General features: G+C 47.7%; 1 protein-coding gene across 2 annotated transcripts in view; it reads left to right on the plus strand.

Annotated features, from left to right (window-relative positions):
• The window catches only part of LGR6 (leucine rich repeat containing G protein-coupled receptor 6), a 199,834-nt gene that overhangs the window by 142,585 nt on the left and 36,953 nt on the right, over nucleotides 1–20,296 (plus strand). The gene's annotated exons all lie outside the window — the stretch shown is intronic.

Here is a 20,296-nt window from a genome sequence, read left to right on the forward strand (position 1 = left end):
AGCCGTAATGATGTTTGAAAAGCCCTCATTCTCCAGGATATTCTGCCCTGCAAACAGTATCTTGTGAGCCTGAACTCCAGGGATCCTCTGTTAGGCATGAATCCTGCCTCTAAGGACAACAGCTCTGCTGGCTCCTCACAAACAGATTGCACTCCAAGGGAGTTAAAAGCTGGGGTCTCGCCCTGCCCATAGTGTGTCCATGCCTCTGCACCATGACCTGCCTGGGGTTAATGTGCTATGCACTGGCATAGTCTAAAATACAAACAAACAAGCAAATAAATCAAGTCCATGAAAGGGTCAAAACAAGTATCTTCTTGCCCTCGGTTGCATAGAAACCTTCCCCTCTGTGCAGCCCGTGGCGTGAGAGTCCGAGACAAACCACCAACAAGGGAGAAAAAGAGGGTGGAGGACAAAGCTTCCCATCATAAAAGTGTCACTCAAAGAGTCAGGGCCTTTCTATGCTGATCACGTTACTGAAACATGGAGCGTTGTTGAGCACAGATGCAGCAGGCAAGCTAGCAGTCCCTAGATGCACCCATCAGGTGCTAGAGGACAGGGCAGTCTTACATTTGGACTGCCAGAGCCTGAGGCCTCCCAGGAGGGGCTTTTCCTGAGCCTAGGGGGGAAGATGTGAATGCTGAAAGACAAGGGGCTTACTTGGTGTCTTGCAGATCTTTCTTTGATTGCCAGTACGTCAGGCTGGATATCTCTGTATGTATTTTTTAACAAGTACAGGCCTCGAGACCCTTGGTTATCATGACATTAGGTATGGGGAAGGCAAAGATCTTTTGGGGGGATAGCTTTTATTACACCAGTTCTATGGGTGGAATAAAGTTAGACAAATCAAGTTAGAGAAAATTTTGAATACAAGGTATTTATCATCAGGAACGAGGGGAGAAGCAAGCACAACAGTTGACAGTTAAGAACAGAGGGTAGAGCTGGCAGGCTGGGGATGAGGGAAGGAGAAATTCCCAAGGGTAGTAGAAAAATGATTAGCAGAACATCAGGGCAATGGGCTTCAACAAAGGCCCTGTTTTCCCTGCTGTACAAGCACTGACACTGAAGCTAAATGCAGAAGTTCTGGGTCTAGACCCTGTTTCAAGGTGGGAAAGCACTGAGCAGCTCAGCCTTGGTGACCCTGCCCATGGATTTAGAAATCTTGTTTGCACAATTAAATTTAACTCTTCTGGGTCCAAGACAGGCTGAGAATATTTTGCAAATCTCACATTAAAATTGAGATTAAATTTTAACATTTGTGTTTGACATCCGTTTTCCTCTATTGCATGGGCCAAATTCCACTATCCAGTATTTTATGGGTGACCCCACAGTAGGCAATAACTGGCCAGGGTGTCATTGGGAGCAAAAGCTGTTCTTCTGCATCTACGAGGTGCCTTTTGTACTGCTGCAGATGTGGCACTTCAGACAAGGGCATCATGGTTTTGCTTGTGACATTTAGCAGGGAAAGAGACATTTTAGTCAGAGTTTTCAAAGGACCCGATTGTCACAACCCAGACTTCTGGTGAGGGTTGGGGGGGAAGTCACTTTTTAGGTGTTAAGGGCACAAGTCTAGGAATCTGAGAGCTGTGGGTCACGATACTTCAAGTCTAAGAGCCAAGGGTCACAATTCTAGGAGTCCAAGAGCCAACACCAAGGCTTATAAGGTATCAAACCAGGGATCACAACGGGTTTGTGGTCAAGGCAAATAACTGGTCCAGCCAAGAATTTAAAGCCAGGAACAGGCAGGGCAGAAACAGAACAACCCAGGGCAGGAGCAGGCAGGAGCTCTACAAGGATTCAGGCTGGTGTATGTGTTATGCAGGTACTATGGGCCTAAGCCAAGTGGAAAACTACAAGCCTCCGTGTAATAAAGAAATGCTTGGGACAAAAAAATAAAAAAGCCAAGAGCAGGAGAGCAAGGTCAGGGGTTAAGAACGAGGGCTCCAAGGTGGGCCACTGAGCAGAAACTACTGGCTACTTGCACCCACTGACCTCAAACACAGCTAAGGGGTCTGTGGACACTGCCTTGTGAAATTGCCTGGAAACATGCACAGACGAGTGAAAGGAAGACGGCCCCACAGGCAGCAAGGTTCCCTTCAGCCAGCACCTCCTTCCTGCTCTGTGAGACGGAGAGCTTGGCCGGGGCAAGGAGAAAAGGGACAGGGTCAGGCACGGCAAGGTTCATGTAAGACATAGGCAGGAGCATGGCACAAGTTCAAGAGGGGCAGCAGAGGCCAGGCTAGGAAGCAGAGAAGCCAGGGATCCGGGATCAGGAAGAACAAACGCTGGAACTGGCACCAGAAAAGCCTCCTCAGTTGAAAACGCACAGAGCGCTGCAAGGGCTACTACCTATATGCAGCAGCCGCAGGGACTAGCTAAGGGCATGCCGCCAGCCAGTCCCATGTGGGCAACCAGAGCCAGCGAGGGGCTTGTCACCTGCCTGCTGTTGCCTCCTGACACCCAGGGCTAGGGGCCTACTCAAATTGTGATTTCATGGATTGTGCAAAAATTGGACAAAATAAAATGCTGCTTCCCCAGTGGGACCTAGCACTCCTCACAGCTGCTGCAGCCTAGGGGGAGGTGGGTAGGGCCACATTATGGACAGCCATCTTAACGACTGGGTTAAGTCCCTCACCCAATTAGAGGCATGGGGGGGCACCACAGTAAACCCAAGAACACGGTGGCTGGCCTTGTGATGTACAGGCAAAATCAGTCGCCTGCCTCCTGGAGTTGGGTAGACCCCTACCTATGGAGTTAGCAGTAAAGCTGCACTCAGGGACCCCCACCACATCCCTCTGGATGTCTAGGCCAGGGTCTGCAGCAGGGAAAAGGATTGTGTTTTATTAACTGCTCTCAGGTCCTGAGGAATCAGGAGAGAAATGCCTCTGCTTGCTCTGTGCAATTCCTCAGCAACATGTGGGCTAGAGAGTTAGCACCTGAGAGCGGCTTGTGCATGAAGCAGGGTCCTGCAGGAAGGTCCCTGGCTATGCAGATGCAGAGCACAAATGATCTGTTTTTTGTTCACTTTGGAGAGCAACTGAGCTAAAAATGGAGCTGTCACACTTCCATCTTCCCTGTAGAAACTGGTGCACAAGTGAGCAGCTCTTTATCTGTGCCACCTCAGGAACAGGACCCCGCACTGCTAGGGCCCCTATGCTCTGTCCCCTACTTACAAGGTGGTTGCAAAAGATGATACAGCCTTGAAGTTGTCTCAGATCCCAAATCCCACCTGGTCAAGAAGGAGCAGATATCAAAGAGTAACCGCCGAAAGCAGCTGGGTGAAAAGGTGCTTAGCCTATCTGCTGTAACATTAGTATATACCCAATAGTAACTTCTGAAGCCTTCCATATAATTTTCTAACTAAAGGGTAATTTCCCTCTCTGGCATTCCCAAATCTTTACCATTTTGACATCTAATCTCATGTGAAATAGCGGGGGAAGTAGCAATTTTGTGGAGGATTAAGCCCCCTTCCACACCCCACCTTAAGAAACCATTAAAATCACAGAATAATAGAAAATTAGGGTTGGGAGGGACCTCAGGAGGTCACATCTAGTCCAACCCCCTGCTCAAAGCAGGACCAGCCCCAGCTAGATCATCCCAACCAAGGCCTTGTCTAGCCCGGTCTTAAAAACCTCCAAGAATGGAGATCCCACCACCTCTCTGGGTAACCTGTTCTGGTGCTTTACTACTGTCCTAGTGAGAAAGTTTTTCCTAATATCTAGCCTAAACTTCCCTTGCTGCAACTTGAGATCATTGCTCCTTGTTCTGCCATCTGCCACCACTGAGAGCAGTCCAGCTCCATCCTCTTTGGAACCACCCTTCAGGCTGTTAAAGGCTGCTATTAAATCCCCCCTCAGTCTTCTCATCTCCAGACTAATAAGCCCAGTTCCCTCAGCCTCTCCTCATAAATCATGTTCCCCCAAACCATTTTTGTTGCCCTCCAGTGGACTCTCTCCAACTTGTCCACACCCTTTCTGCAGTGGAGGGCCCAAAACTGGACACAGTACTCCAGATGTGGCATCACCAGTGCTGAATAGAGGGGAATAATCACTTCTGTGAAGCGCCTGTGGGCAGCAGCTGGGTTGAGGGACTAAATTGGGAGAGAAACTGTGGCTATGTAAAACTTGGGGAACTAGGTCAACCCAATGCTGGCAGGTTGATGAATGGTCCAGTGGGCTGTGGCAATGCATTCCTATGGCAGGTTGACCTGTAGTCTGAACAGATATTGTCTCCAAGTCCCCCGTGAGCATCAGGTCAACCCAGTGCATTCTTAGGGGTAGACCTATCGTCTCACTCTCAGGTGGTTAGGCGTCTGCTTCAAGCTCTCTTCCCAGAAACGTAATAAGGAATCTTGCCTGTTCACCTGGCAATACGGAAGAGTGCACATAAAGGAAAAGCACAGACCTGACACTATAGTGCTGCGAAAAGAAACTCCAGTAGGACAGTGGCAAGGGGACTAGGGTATAGACGGTAAAACCGCTGGATACTAGGAGCCATTTTTTTAACCTGTCTTCTGATACTTTGAAAAGGAATGGCCAGGAGGGGGCCTTCAGGGGGAGGCAGTGGCTTTGAGACTGCAGGGGTGAAGCAATTCAAGCGAGTGAGGAAAGCAAAGCAAGGAAAAGCCCAGCCTCTGGAAAGAGCAGAAGTGTGGAATGTCAGAAGTGCTGTTTCCAGGTGCAAAACTGCCTGAGGCCCATCACTCCCATCACTGTTCCTGTTTACCTTGTAAAACCTACACTATAATTTATTACTCTTTAGCTCCTTAAGTGCAAACCGTAAGACACTGGATAACAGAATCAAGTGAATGCTACTGCTAGAAGAGCCTTAACTTTTGCATTTCCTGACTTTCATGGACTTGTGGTGAAAAACAGGGACCAGAGAGCTGGAAAGGAAAGTTCCCGTGTTTCAGCCGCAGTAGCTGAGTGGTTAGGACACTCGCCGTAGGTTAATTGTTACTTGGGCCGTGTTCCCACACGTGTTTCGAAGCTAAGCTAATAGTTATTTGCTAAAATGGAAGTAAGATAGTGTGATGGGGAAGTTTCTGCCCCATTTGGAGCAAGAGTCCAGGCTAGAGTTGAGGATAGCAGCCACCTCATTGAGCCACAGCCTTTTGCTCTGTCTGGTTGTGTATATCTACCTTGCTTGGTCCAGGCAGCCAACTTTAAAAGGAAGTGTGGAGAGACCACTGGCTAGCATTTAACTTCTGCGGTGATGGTTAGAGTGCTGTGCTGCAAAGTCAGATCTTATTTTACCTGTTAGGCATGTAAATGAAATGTTATTCTACCCTGATCATGTCCCTGAAAATCCATTAATGCACTTTCCTTTGTTAAACACTGGGCCCGGCTACATGTTCATTAACGTGCCTTTGCTACTGTGCATTACATTTAATACCTCTAATATGAGGTACTAGATAAAGGTGCAGTAGCTGTCCTAATGTGCGGTACCAAAGGCAAATGTTTTTTATGATGCTTAATACACAGTAGACTAATTCTACTGTGCATTAGCACGGTTTTGGCCGTGATGCGCTACTGTGCAGTAGAAGAGTCCACTGTGCATTAAGGTATCTCATGTAGATGTGCCCACTGTCATCTTAGTCTTAAGACTGTCACAAAAAAGCATCAAGGAATAGGAGAACCCACCTGCCTTTTGTATAAACAGGTTTTCATGAACTCAGACTGGTGTGGAAGAGGATTGCAGTTAGACACCTAAGTGGGCTTAGGCGCTTAATATCAGTAGGTAAATGAAATCTGGCCCTTAGTCTTTCTGTGTCTCAGTTTCCCCATATGTACAATAGCACTGCCCAAGCACATAAGTGCCATTGGTGAATATACAGTTTGCCCCAAATAAAGTATCCACGCTTTAGTCATCAGGAATACAGACATATTCACAGAACCTCAGTCAACTGTCCTCCTTCATTCAGTGCAGTTATCACCAGGGGGGAAGTGCCTGCATGTCAGTGTAGACATTTTGAACACCTACAATAAGGTATATTATAAATTAGTCTTCTTGCTTTGTAAGGAAACAAGAATCAGCACTGCCAATCCATATGCCTCTGTATCTCTGATAACTTGAGCACATGTATATTTTTGAGACACCCTGTATTTCTATATGCATGTCTAAGAAATAGGTCTGTAAATAGCAGCGACTAGTCTGTAGAGCAAACATCTTGGTTATAGCCTCTACTGCCCTTTCCCCCCTAGGACTATGGAAATATAGCATCACAAGGAGGGGCTAGGCTTTCTAAGCAAAAGCAAGGGAAAGTACTGCTTGGATTTTGGAGGATGGCTAATTCTTGGGATTGTATTCAGCATTGTTCTCAGAAGGATACCTCACATGGTCCTGCAGGAGGGAATTTTCACAGTGGCATCTGAAATTGCTCATAACTCACTTCATAACTGCTTCAGCATGGCTTTGTTGAGTTATTTGCTAAGGTTCATGGTCTTTTTGAGCAAATTTGAGCTCAGTCTCCCAGGGATTTCTAGCCAATGAATAATTTGGGGCCAAAAACATCTCAGAGTTAGTTTTGCTGAAAATAGGTGATATTCCACAGCAGCAGCTGTACTTCACTCTCCTGGGATGCAAACTACCCATGTGTGGAGGGGAAAGATATTGTGACTCACTGTCTGAAGGAGAAAAAGCAGCAAGTGGAAAAAGGTGTAGGGCTGGCGAGATATCTGAAGAAGGTGAGCGAGTCCTGAAGAGAAGCACTGTGGGGCTAAAAGCACTATCCACCCCCAAGTGAGGAAACACTGAGATCTGAAGGTTGAACTTCAAGACTGGACACAAAAGCCCCGCTAAGTCCAAATATATCCCCAAACTGCAATTCAGCATCCGCAGCCACTGAGCTTGAGCTAGGCAGGAGCAGACCTTGATTTTGACATAAGCTTATCTCATTCTTCAAAGCTCCTATTGCACGGCAATGCATTCCCTGGCTGGCACGTAAGGAGGGCATCTCACGAAGCAGAGAAGTTGTTTATGGATATTTTTATAATTTCCAGTAACATGACTGTACCATCCAGAAAGGGTTCCCCACAGGTGAAGCTACGCCCAGCCCCGTAGACAAGGGACAGGTTTGTTCTCTGCCACTGGGATGATTTTGCCAGAGCTGTGAGAGGAGGCGTTTATGGCCTGGAGCACTAGGAGCCATCACAGAAATGGCGAGTAGACACGTTTAGGCAAGTTGTCGGGACTTCTGATATGTTAATAAGATAAGTGGGCGGCATGGCAGATTCTACTGTGCGTTTGAACTTGGAGGCCTCTCAACCGGGAATTGGCTGAGACAATCAAAAGGCATCCCCTGCAGCCTGGCAGGGAAAGGAGCCTTGGATACAGTGTACTGATGTTCCAAGACCTCTCCGCCAGCTTCTGGCTCACTTTATTTATTGCTTCTCATACACCACAGACCAGGGTAGGGCTTTAAATATGCTTTGACATTCACACCTGCATCTTCCTCTTGTTTACCATTTCCATTACTGCAGGGCTTGAGAGCCAACAGAGATTGGGACCCTATTATACCAGGTGCAGTACAGAGTCCCTGCCCCAAAGAGCCCTAAGATACTGAGGCACCTAAATCCTATTTGGGCACCTAATGCACATTGAAATCAATGGAGTTAGGAAGGATCTGGGCCTTGCAGTTCAAATATACCCAGGGAGGGAGAAGGACTAGTACACACAGGCACAGTGATGCCTGTGACAAGCCTGTGAGTGACCCCAGAGCCACCCCACTACCTCCTTGACCTGGGTTTCCTCACTAGATGCATGTAGCTTGTATCAGCAAATGTAGTAGGCTGTGGTGGGGACTTTGGCCATGTCCCCAGTATGGTTGGGTGGATCTCACTTCCTATAAAGCTCAGGGCAGTAAATACAAGGAAAGAAATTGCAGAAACACCCCCCCCGCCCCAAATCACGCTTTTTCCCCAATGACCTCTCTGCTCCATAGCTCTGCAGTTTCCTAATCCTCGTCTCTGGTCCCTGCCAGCTCCTCTTCTGCTCAGACACAGGTGATAAATCACTTGAAGAGAACAAACCATTGCTTGTTTAAAAGCTCTTTTGTTTTGTTGTGGGTTTTTAAAAAAAAAATAGCATTAACAAATTAAAACTTTTCCCAAAAGGGCAAACCCGGAACCTCTGGCCCCAGGCACTTTATCTGCCTAACCTTGCCTCACAGGAAGTGCCCTCACCGCAGACTTTCCCAATACGCTGCTCCCATCACCTGGGTAATTAGGCAGGTTCGTAAATGCAGAGAGCAGAGCAGAAGTCTCCCAGCGCCAAGAAACACTTGGATTCTCTGGAGGAGAAAATAAAGACAATTCAAATTTGCCCTGGGCCAGGAGAGTGGAACCTGGGAACCTTCTTGCCATGGCTCCTGTGGTGTAGGGTGTGACCCTTTCAGGGGCACATGGGACTTCATCATGTCTCGGATAAGCTGCATTGGGAAGGGATGCCCAACTCCCAGAAGGGAATGTGCCTTCCCCGCTGATGCAGAGGATCCATGCGCAGTGTACAGCGGGCCCATTTTCCCTAAGTGGCCGATTATCTTGATGCTTCCATTTGGGAAACCTTTCTGAGGCACCTCCTGCATGGTTTTCAGGGTTGCTGGGTTCAGTTTGGCCTGTGGGTGCTGGGTGCTTCCTGACAACCAGACCTATGGATGTCTCAGCATTGGCACCTGCAAAACTGCAGCACCCAATATAAGCAGGCATGTATGAAGACTTTGGCTCAGCAATCCCAATCATCCTTGCTTCTGTGGGTGCAGCTCCTCTGTGAAAAGACCAAAACAGACCAAATGGATGGAGAGAGGTTACCAGGGACGGAGAAATTAAGAACCAAGGGAGGGAAAAAGCGGGAATGTAGCAGGGTGTCAGGGAGAGGGGAAAAGAGCCAGGGGGTTCTCCTTCATGGAGGCATTGTTTCAGATGCTTGGAAGGTGTCTGTAAGTGAGGTAGCCCATGCTGAATGCTATGAAGTCATTTAGTAAGATTGTAGGAGTCTTCAGTAAACAAGGCAAGCCTCCTTTAAAACCAGATAAGAGAATACACTAGCACAGGGCTGTCCAACTTCTCAGGGGCCAGGGCTACGTGAGCCATGGACTGGGGGGGCCACACACTGTATGAGCTGTGTGTTGCATGGGTGGTTCCCTTTTCTGCCATGTGGGCAGCCTCACCCTGCTCCTAGCCAGGTGCACTGAGCACTCCCCCTTCTGCTGCTGTGTGCAGCACAGGCAGCCCCACTCCCCACCAGTGCATATGCACTGCAAATAGCCCAGCCCCTTCCCCTGCCAGGCACTCAACACAAACACCCCAGCCCTCTCCCACTGCACCCCTTGTCAACAGAAGGGAAGGATTCTGTCCAGCCAGCCCGGGTGAGGGGGGCAGCCCTGGCTGTGGTGCGTGCAGCACCTGGGCATGCAGTGGGACAGGGGTGGCATGGCAGCTGGACTCCACTTCCTGGCAGTCCCCACAGAGGTGACTCTTTCTGGTTGTCACTGCTAGTGTCACCACTGCCACCAGCCCCGCTGCCTGGCCACCACTGCCCGTCCACCCCACGCTCACTGCCAGGAGCGCTGAACAGAGCGGACAAGTGAGTGGAGTGTCCATAGAGACTGTCCTGGGCCCCATGCAGGCAGGATGCACTCAACCAGCCAGATAGGATGGGACTGTAGGCAGGGAGGGAGTGGGATGGGTGAGCAGAGCCAGGGCTGGGATTGTGGGGCAGTGATAACATGGGACCAGGACTGAGGCCGGGGCAGAGCTGTGATCCACTGCCAGCAGTGTCTGGAAGTGGACCAGGTGGGGGCTGGGATCAAAAGCAGCAGCTTGTATGGAAGAGACTCTCATTAGACCCCAACCCTTCCCTTTTTGTTCATCTCCTCAAGGTTCTCTTTCAACCCTTCTCAGATGTCTCACTTCCCAAGAACACCTGAGTCAGGGAAGCTACTTGCACTAGAGGAAAAATCCCTTTATTTCCAGACATTCAGAGACAGAATTTGTTGCATGTAAAAGGGAGGAACAGACAGTGCAGGCAACAAAAGCAATGACACAACCAGGCTGCGACGATGCTTCCACCTTGGTCTCCCAATGCAAACCCAGCCCTGCCCTTACTCTTCAGTCTTCACCCACAGCCCTTGTGATTGCAACCCTCGGCTTCTCCTCCTGCTCTTCCAATGCCTCGCAGTCCTGACCTGCAGCCCCCTGCTATTCCATCCATGTGCCCCCTGCACCCAGTGCCAATGATGCTACTCAGTCCTGAACCAGTTCCACACTCTCATTCCAGCACTAGCCCTCTGCCCCTGAGCTGAAAGCAGGACATTGCTCTTCAGCAAATTGCACAAAAAAGAAAAGAAAAAAGAAAAAGGTTTAGCATGACCCTTCCAAATGCTCGTGTCCCAAATGATCAGCTGCAGACCAGGCTTTTGAGACTCCATCTCCCAGACAGCAAAGTGCAATAACACCCTGCACGGTTCTCCTGCCAGCATTGTTAGCCCCCTGGTTATTGTCCATCTCATCTCAACGACTGAGGTCCCTGCTGCTTTTGGCTTTGTGGTCAATCTCTTTTGTGTCTTGGAAGTGATACGTGCATGGCAGCTCTTGTGTTTGCAGGACCCCCCACGAGATCCCAGCTCTCAGAGGCTTATTTCAACCTTGTTAAATAAATCAAATGGAATTGAAAACATATTTAATTCTGTACCTTCATCAGTTACAGAACAGACAGAAACGCTGCTTGGAACAGACACATTCTGGGCACTGCTACATTTTTAAATGGGGACCAGAGCTCTGTTAGGAAGGATTGGCAGCTACAGAAGTACAAGGCAGGAAGTACATGCAGCTTCCTTCTCACTCTAATTTAAGTCTTGATCCCACGTAAACCCCAGGATAGCGATGCTGATGCTATAAAACAAAGGCCAGGCTCTTTCTCTGCAAGGCTAGTAGAAACAAATGCCTGGGCAGAAAAAAAATGCCCTGTATTGGCAAACAGCTTTGATCAGCTTCCCCCAAAGCCAAGCACCTGCCACTTTTCCTGCTGGGTTCTGGAGCAGTGTGCATAAGGGGAAAGCTGTTCACCCAGGCCAGAAACAGCCATGCTCCCTGTTGTCACATCCTTCTTACAGATCTCTCTTCTTCTGTCCCTAGGAGCTGGTAGGCAGGTGGCATATTCCAAAGGTCCTCCCCAGGGCATTCATTCAATCTCTTGGGCAGCAAGGAGGGTTCATTGGCACTTTATTTATTGTGCACACCTGTTATGTGTTGGCTTTTAGAAGATGCCTGGAGTACCTCCACGCTGCAGCTGGCAGTACCACTGCGAAGCACTTTACTGCCTCCTACTCCACAGACACCAAATCCCAGAAAGGAGGCAGTAGTCACTTTGGATAGGTGTTGCACACACATCAGCATTCAAGGAGCTCAGGCACCCAGCTGGTAGGGCTAAGGCACTACCTCATTTCCAGGATTTGGTGCATATGGGGCTGGAACAAGTAGGTGGGACAAACCTGAGGGTGGTGGCACTCCTGGAGTGGCACATAGGCCATGTGGATAGGCCCCTAGAGCACAAGCTCATTGGGGCAGGGATTGTCAAATGCTGGAGGTGAGTGCGGGACCCATCACTATGGGGCCCAATCTGCTTGGGGCCTCTTGGTACTGGTATACTCAGAATATTTAATCTTCCTCATTACTTTCAATGTAAAGCAATCTGACAGGCCTGGATAGGCCAGTGACCAGGCTTGGGCTACCCCTATTCTGCCGGCTCATTTCAGTACCTGGCCAGTGGGAAGCAGAAGTTACTAACATCAAGTGCCGGTTTGGAGGACTTTGTGCAGCTGGATCCATGTGATTAGCCACTGTAAGAAAAAGCTAAAGCTTGCTGGTATTGTTCTGCACACCTAGGTACCTTTACAAATCTGGACCTTTGTGTTTACAAGGTACAGCTGGGCAGCAGGGGAGCAGATGGGGTAGAATCACTACCCTACTAAATATACCTGTCTGTACCAAGCTGGTATCACCCAGCCAGTGCTTAACAGCATATGGCATGGGCGGAGCCCCTGCCTTGCATGGCCACCCTTCCTGACATCCTGGTCATATTCATTAGTAAATCCAGACTGAGTGTCTCTTTCTGAAAACTCTGCTTCAGTCCAACCATAAGTTATGGGCTGCATGTGGGAACCCCTGGGCAAGGTTCAGGATGAGATGGTCAGACCAGCCAGTCATAAAAGTTTCTTCTGGCTTTAAATCTGTGAATCATTTAATCTGGGATGCTTGATTTGCCCATCAGGACCACTGCTACCAGCACCAGTGGTAACTAAATTAATTTGCAGCCTGGTTAGATGCCAGCTAGGTACATACTAGCCAAGCAACCTGGTCTGCTAATAGAGATGCAGGAGAATTACAACAGCATCCCAAAAAAGCAAGAGGAGTTTGTTTTGGGACTGGAAGAATCAGCAAACATCCTACCTTCAGTTTCCAATCTTCTTGCATCTTCAGGTTTATTAGCTGCAAATTTGTGGTGTTTTGTGGCTTATGGAAGAATTTATAGCTCCATATAATATTTTTTGGCTTCCTGTGTGGAACCACTAATAGCCTCTAACAGGCAGAAAATTGAGCTGAGACTATCTTTCTTCCTCCTCATTTTTTTTGGCCCAATTCAAGTCATTAATAGTTCCAGGCTGTGTGTCGTCAGCTTCAAATCATCTGGACAGTTACAGCCTGGGATAACTGCTCCTTTGATGTCAATTTACTTTTATTTCTAAATAAACATCAGGGTAGTTGAGATTTTCCAAATATGAACCTATAGGCTCACAACAACAACAGGAAAAATAGCGACAACAGTAATAGGACACCAGACATCTTACTTTGCATCTGTGACCATTGAGAGGTGTTTGTTTTAACTAGAAGACCAGACAGGATTGCTTTGACAGTCCCACTGTGGTGCTTGAAGCTGGTATCTTGGAGCACAGCTAAGAAAAGTGATATTTTTATAACCATTTCACTCACATGTCATTCCCTACAGTCCTTGGCTGGGCAGTTCAGCTTTTCAAAGCCTTTGGCTGTGGAGAAGACACTCTCCTTTACGCTTGGCCCATTTATTTCTTCTATGGGTTTGCGAGCCTTCTCTGGTCTGCTGGTACTGTGCTGTTGAGGAAGGATTGGTGATGGTGGGTTGGCATCTTTCCATCAAGTAGCCTTGGCATTGTGTCACTTCCCCAGATGTGGCTACAGTGAGAAGTCCACCCCCAGCTAGCACCAGAGAACCCATGGCTCACGCACGGGACAGCGCAGGGGCGGACTTCAGACCTGGATTAGCCGAGGTGTTCATAAAGTCACTTTTACTTCCCTGAGAAGAGAAGCTACTTCGGCCAAGTGAGGTGGCAATGGCAGCACCCAGCTGTAGTAGAGGAGGGGTGGGCATATTGCCACCTGGTGGCAGGCATGGCTTTTTGCAGCCTTTTCTATGTCTATAGAGACCAAAGCTGTGGGAAACAATACCATGATGTGAAACAGAAAAAAGGTAGAGAATTATTTGTGATGCTTTTTGCAGCAGTTTTAAGCACTGAAAGAGGAGAAAATAGGCATAAAGGATTTCACAGAAATGTTTTGCATACAGCACTCTTGTTTTGAGTCACTGCTGGTCCTGATCTAGATAAAATCATTCTCTCTCTGTGCCCATCAGCTAGAAACCACTTCTTATGCTGGTATACGAGCACCTGAGATCAGGGTGGGTGGATGATTCACTAAATGAAATATCCATCAGTTTCTAAAACATTTGGGTAAGCTTGTCACTGCTCCACTAGCCTCTTAATGTCACACAAAGGGGCCAATGGAGCAATGAAAAGGATCCAGTCTTTGCATTTGGCTGAAGGATCCTCCCAGCACACTGCAGAAGACTGAAAGGCCATCTTTTGGTTGGGAGTGAAGTTGTGGCAGAGCTCTGTGAAAACGCCCAGCTATTCTAGGAGGATAGACACATAATTAGCCATGCTAGCCTGAAGCCAACTAGCAGGTAGGCTAGATTTGCACCTTACAGACCAACCAAAGTATATATAGATACAGATATAGCACAAGTTTTCATGAGCTGAAGCTCACTCTGGAAGGATGATATAACATAGTCAGCTTGTGGGAGAAAGGTGAAATGTAGACTTCAGAGCAGATGAGTGCTGGAAAGGGATAAAGGTGGTATAATGCTGCCTTGACATGCCCCTCCCACTAGGCTGTGAGGTCTGTGCTGCATCCTTCTCTCTTCAACCAATTCCTCCTTGAACAGCAAAACTGGGTGGTGAACCCTGGGTGGTTTCTTTGGCTGCCCTTGCCCACCCACAGAAAGGGGCTCTTCAAAGTATGAAAGGTGAAATTTTGGCTGTACTGGAGTCAATGGCCAACCCCCACACTGATTTCCCATAGGGCCTAGATTTCACCCACATCTTTTTAGTCTTTCTTTTAACAAAGACAAGCCAGGCCAGGAACTGATGTTCTCTCAGTCACAGAAAAACTGAGATAGCGTAGACATGATAGGCCAAAATAATGCTGGGAATAAAAGTGAAGGGGTTACACTTGGGATGGCCCATGTCACAGTGACCACAGGAGAAGGATCTCCTGCTGTTTCCTTTCTCAGTAAGCTTTGCTGAATTCACAGAAGCTTTTCCTGTGTGTTTTCACTGCCCTGTTTAGCTGAGAAAGTGCATGCTCATTTTGTCCCGTGCTCTTGCTGATGTGACTAAGACTTTCTTTATAGTGGGGTCGGGGTGTTGTGTAGCCATGATTCATAGATTGTAAGGCCGGAAGGGACCTTGGAAGATCATCGGGTCCAGCCCCCTGCACCAAGCAGGAAAGATAACTGGGGGTCAGGTAACCCCAGCAAGGTGAACGTCCAGTCTCCTCTTGAAGATTTCCAGGGTAGGCGACTGTACCACCTCTCGAGGGAGCTTATGATGGTCCAGGACATGTATGAAATGCAAATATTTTGTGTGATATCTTTTATTGGACCAACTGTATAGTTAGCAGAGATGTTGGGTAAGCCTTTGGGCACAAAGCATCCTTCTTCAGGACCTGAAGAAATTCCTGTGTCATACTTTTTTTGTACATCATCTTCATACCAGCAAAGCTCTCAGCAGGAAAGAGGTATGCCTTCTGCAATAGCAGCTTGAGGGTTTACCATATGAGAAACCTTCTCCAGGAAGGATAAGTCTGGAGAGACTTTTTCAGTATATACTCAGGCCAGACTCCCAAGAGAGTATTTAGATAAAGCTTGGACTACACCTGAATAAGGACTTGAGGAACTGGCTTGGCTCATTTTAGGGAGAGAGTACAGGAAAGGAGAGCATATCTCCGTGCATAATGTTTTTGGCCTCACTGAATGAGTGAAGCAAAGCTCAATTCAGTTTGGTGGTTCCTAACCCATGGGGCACTCCATGAAGGATTAGTCGGGGGGGCTCAGGAGGGCATATGTATTGAGAGGGGTAGGCCCTTAACATATAGGGCACCTGCAGTGAAATGTGCCTGGTTTCATTTTCCAGGCAAGAGGCTGAGCTCTCAAAGGTCAGGAAGCATTGGAACAGGATCATCAGCAACTATCCCTTAGAAAGGTCTACATCTGTCTCAGACAGGCTGGGGTTATTGATTGACTGGAACAAGACTACACCTGGTTGTGCTTTCACTTTCTAGTGATCACAGTGCATGCCAGAGTTTAGAGACTGCTCTTCTATCCAGGGGTAGCTGCTGAATACAGTACCCTCTGTATCTGCCATGTATGGGGTGGAGGGGGGGAGGGTTAGTTTGGAGATGGTACCTATTTTAGGAAGAATACGTATGTATTCATTCAGGAAGACCCATGCCTGTACATAATTGCATGCATGCTGACATTCAAACAAATGCTCATCTGCTGATGAAAGAAAAGAGAACCTTTGTACTAAACCACCTGAAGAGGAACAGACTGGAAAAGAAACACATCTCCAAAACAACAGAGGGAGCCAATATTAGATCATGTTTAATCATTCCTTGCCAACAATATTGGTTATGAATCTAAGCTCTGTACTGTTAGTTTGTGTATCAAGCTAGATTCTTATTGAGCAAGATTTTGCAAATAAGGATGGTTCACAAACACATCCACTTTTACTTTAGAGATGAAACTCTTCTGCCGTGAAAAAGTCTAGCTGGCATTTAGGGTCTCCATCCACTTTAGCAGCAACTTAATGATGTCTAGACATTGGACTGTCACATACTGGGGGAGCTTGCTCTACTTGTTTTACATAATTGATCACATAAGGTACATGAAGTTGCCCCCTCTTTCTCATTACCTTCCTGCAGCTTAAGCAGGAGACAGAGGAAGGTTCAGTGTCTGGCCACCAACCTAGGATTTGAGAAACTTAAGTGCAACTCCCTGCTTGCCACCAGTTCTCCTGGGCAAACCACCTAGGGCCAGATTGTTAAAGGTAATAGGCACTTAATTTCCAGATAGGTGCTTAGTGGGATTTTTGAAAATACCTATGTTCCTAACTTCAATTGATTGGAGTCTATTTAGTGCAATGATTTCAAAGGCAATTAGAGGCTTAAGTGCTTTTGGAAACCTCAGTGATGGCCTATATACATCACGAGGCAACAAAATGTTTCAGGAGCAATGGTGCGAGTTCAGGACCAATGGTGCCTCTTCAAGGGAGCAATTCTCACTGCCCAAAATGAGGCCATTCCCACACAATCAAAGAGCAGGAAAGGAGCCAAGAGACCTGCTTGGCTCAACAGGGACATTAGAGAACTTTTGAAAAAGAAAAAAGACGCATATAATGAATGGAAAAAAAGTTCAGCAGCCAGAGAAGAGTTCACTCATGTAACCAGGGTCTGCAGGTATGAGATACGGAAAGCCAAGGGAGGCATGGAGATCAAGCTGGCATCCAAAACAAAGGACAACAAAAACACTTCTATGGGTACATGGGGAGCACGAAAAAAAATCAAGCTCCACTGTGGGACCTCTACTGACTATGGAGGGACAGCCCACAATTGACCCCCACGAATAGGCTGAGCTCCTAAATGAGTACTTCACATTGGTATTCCAGAAGGCTACTAGGAGCTGTGCATCCGTCCAGAGGCCCAGAAAGCACAAGGAAGCCTATAAACAACATGACATCAGTCCCAAACAGGTGAGGGTCCTCTTAGAACAACTGGACGTTTTCAAGTCCACTGGGCCAGATGACCTACAACCAAGAGTCCTGAAAGAACTGGCTTAACTCATAGTAGGGCCCTTGGCGAAGATATTCGAAAAGTCGTGGAACTTGGGGTGGTCCCGGGAAGAGGGCCAACATGGTGCCCATCTTTAAGAAAGGGAGGAAGGATGACCCTGCAAACTACAGACCGGTCAGTTTGACTTTGATCCTTTGAAAAACTTTTTAAAAAATTGTTAAAGAGGCCATCAACCACAAGCTTGTAAATGGCAGGGTATTAAGAAACAACCAACATGGCTTTATGGAGGGTAGATCATGCCTGACAAGCCTGGTGTCCTTTTATGACCAGGTAACTAACCAGCTGGGCAAGGGTCATGAGGTAGACATCATTTACTTAAATGCCCTTTGATTCTGTCTCCCATGAAATTGTCTCTGTCAAACTGGAGGGTACTGGCCTGGACCAGCCTACAGTGAGGTGGGTGGATAACTAGTCCCACAGAGCTGTAATCAATGGGATGGCCTCATCCTGGAGGACTGTCTCCACTGGTGTCCCACAGGGATCGGTGCTTGGACCAGTGCTTTTTAACATATTTATTAATGACTTGGATGAGGGGGTGGAATGCTCTGTGATTAAGTCTGTAGATGACACCAAGCTGTGGGGAAATGCAGACACATCTGAGGAGAGGGTAAAGATCCAGGATGACCTTGACAGACTGGTCCTGTGGGCTGATCAGAATCAGATGAGGTTCAACAGGGAAAAGTGCCGGGTCCTCGTGCATCAGCCAATGTGTTGCCAAACAGATCCAACGAGGTACTTCTTCCTCTCTACTCAGCATTGTTGAGGTCGCAACTGGAGTACTGTACCCATTTTGGGGCACTGTGCTTCAAGAAGGACGTGGATAAAAACTCAAGAGGGTGCAGAGAAGGGCCACTTGCATGATTAGGGGCTTGGAGGGCAGGCCCTATGAAGACAAACTCCGGGAGCTGGGCTTGTTCAGTCTGGGTAAGAGGAGGCTGCAAGGTGACTTGATAGCCGCCTACAAATGTCAGGGAGAACACCAGGATCTGGGGAAGCAACTCTTCAGGAAGGCAACCCTTGGGAGGATGAGGACCAATGGTCACAAACTAATAGAGGGAAGATTTAGGTTGGACATAAAGAAGAACTTCTTCTCCGTAAGGGTAACTAGAACCTAGAACACGCTCCCAGCAGAGATGGTGCAGTCCCCATCCTTGGAAGTGGTCAAGAGGAGGCTGGATAAGCACCTTGATGAGCTTGTTTGAGGTCTTTAACCTCCTGCCTATGGCAGGGGACTGGACCCGATGACCTTACAGGTCCCTTCCGGTCCATTGACTCTATGACTCAAATATCCTTATTAATCTGGGTGTCAGTTACCCAGCCATATAATGGGAAGAGAATCATAGGGTTGGGAGAGACTGCAAGGGTCATGTAGTCCAGCCCCTACATAGATACAAGATACACTGTTCCCACACAACCCCAAACAGGTGAACAACCAGACTCTTCTTGAAAACCTCCAATAAAGGAGGTTCCACAACTTACATGGGCTTGTCGTACTGCTTTTATGGTAAGAAAGTGTTTCCTGAGATTGAATCTAGATCTGCTTTGCTGCAGTTCAAACCCATCACCTCATATTCTGCCCTCTGTGACAAAGAACAGTGGCTGGTACCAGAGACCAAGAAATGCAGTGGCAGAGAGCCAGTACTCCAGTCCTTGCAAGTGATGGGCAGCATGAACAGCTGCTACAGAGTTATCTGGCTTATACATAGATAGATTATTTGAATAGCTCTGAGAGTAAAGATGGGGAAACTATGACCTATGACATTAGCACACGCTTTAATGTGTTAAGCCAAACCATTCTTAATGAGCAAGGGGGCTCCCTCATGACAACAGACTTAGGTCAGATGTGAGCAGGAGACTTCATTTGTGCCTTACTTAACAATTAGAGAATACCAAGTGTGGCCATTCCATCACGCACGCCCAAGGACAGACTTGCAACTGTGGCAGGAAAGCAGCAGGTAAGATCCTGACCCTGGGATTTGGGTTCATTCAGCAGTATAGGAGAGGGGCCCAGGGCAGGGCGGCTGCTCGCCCACATTAGGAAACTGTAAGGATATTTCAACCTTTCCCAGAACACTGAATTCTCTAGTCTGAGATGTCACTGCTACAAAACACATGCCATCCCGCCACCATAGCTGGGGGAAGATTTCACATTCCAGAGTAATTACCAGGTAGGGGCAGGGCTAGGGGAGAGCTACTGGTTAGCTACCATGTTGAGGCGTGGCCGGGGGAGAGTTGCAGGGTAATTACCATGTAAGGGCAGGATTTAGGGAGACTCGCATGTAATTACAATGCGTGGTCCCAGAGGATGAGGGTTACGAGGTAATTAGGCAGCAAATACCATCTCATTGCTGTGTAACAGCAGAGTTATTTCTGTCCTGTAAACCACAATCCAGGTTAGTTAGTAATTGCTTGGAAATCCATTAAGTGTAATTATACAGTAATCTGCAGGAGACAGTAATTAAACTAATGTTCCAAAGTATTTACTGCTTAAAACCCACTAAGTTGCATGCAAGTAGAAAGGAAACACATGATATTCCAACCTCGTCATGCAATATGCTGCCTGCAAAGTAGCCTTCTGCTACCAAGGCCAGTGAGGGATGGTAGAACAAGGGTGGATTGTACCACTGCACTTTCCAGGAAGAGTATTGACCATATTAAATCTTCAGGAACACAGCTGACTTGCTGAGGCTGACACCCCTCTTCAGGGGCAGAGTCTGCTCCAGTCCTCTTATGAGACAACTCCAGTGCTGGAGCCCTGTTGTTCTCCATACACAATAAACTCAACGTAGCATCAGTACGGAATGGTACTGGGATTGACTCTGTTATCAGGAAATATATGACATAGACCTGAGTCCAAGTGAGTGTATGAGAATCATTCAAGGCCTTGGGCAACTGCATGTTGAAGTCAGTGGGAGACTTGACAGGGGCTGGATTAGCTTCTGAACTGGGGAGACCTGCCTTCCATTCCTTCCCCACTGAGGGTATGGTACCAGATCCTCACCCACGTCCACCATCTGCAACCCCCCTCACCCCTTGCATGACCTTGGAAACCATTGCCCTGAGGCCTAGGAAGTGCTGGA

The sequence above is a fragment of the Alligator sinensis genome, unplaced genomic scaffold (assembly GCF_000455745.1).
Source record: "Alligator sinensis unplaced genomic scaffold, ASM45574v1 scaffold766_1, whole genome shotgun sequence".
NCBI lineage: Eukaryota > Metazoa > Chordata > Crocodylia > Alligatoridae > Alligator > Alligator sinensis.